This window comes from Sinocyclocheilus grahami, unplaced genomic scaffold (genome assembly GCF_001515645.1).
Source record: "Sinocyclocheilus grahami isolate Dianchi unplaced genomic scaffold, SAMN03320097.WGS_v1.1 scaffold909.1, whole genome shotgun sequence".
Taxonomy (NCBI): Eukaryota; Metazoa; Chordata; class Actinopteri; order Cypriniformes; family Cyprinidae; genus Sinocyclocheilus; species Sinocyclocheilus grahami.
Window position 1 is genome coordinate 326,593 of NW_015506088.1, and position 561 is coordinate 327,153.

Here is a 561-nt window from a genome sequence, read left to right on the forward strand (position 1 = left end):
CACACTGAATATATTTTTTTCTCTGAATAAGTGATATTTTTAATGTAGCTTTTATGTTTATTTTGTTGTTTATTAATTTATTTAAGCTTATTCTTTCACATGTTGATGTTCTGATGGTTTACAATGACATGTTCTTGTGATGATATTAGATCAAGTAAAGCATGTCCCTTCGAACAGTGTTGGTTTGTGTTTTTTGGGGGGGTTTTTTGGCTGAAAATATCATATGTTTTGTCTGTTTGAATGTTTGCCAAGCTTCGTTCCTTGAGTTGTCTGGAAAATGTAATACAAATGAAATATATAAACTGATTTTAATTCACTCCATAAAGAAGATTTTGTTTTGTTTCGCAGTAGCATACAGTAGGTTCAAATGTTCAAAGTTCACATTCACAATGGAACAAAAGAAAAAGTGCTGGACTTGCTTTGAGGGAGATAATGTAGAGAGAAAGCTGAATACGTGTAATTTATTTTACTATCAGTAATGTAAAAGGTGCAATGTTAAAGAAATTGTTTACCCAAAAATGCTGAAAATTTACTCACTTTCAGGTCATCCAAGATCCTCTG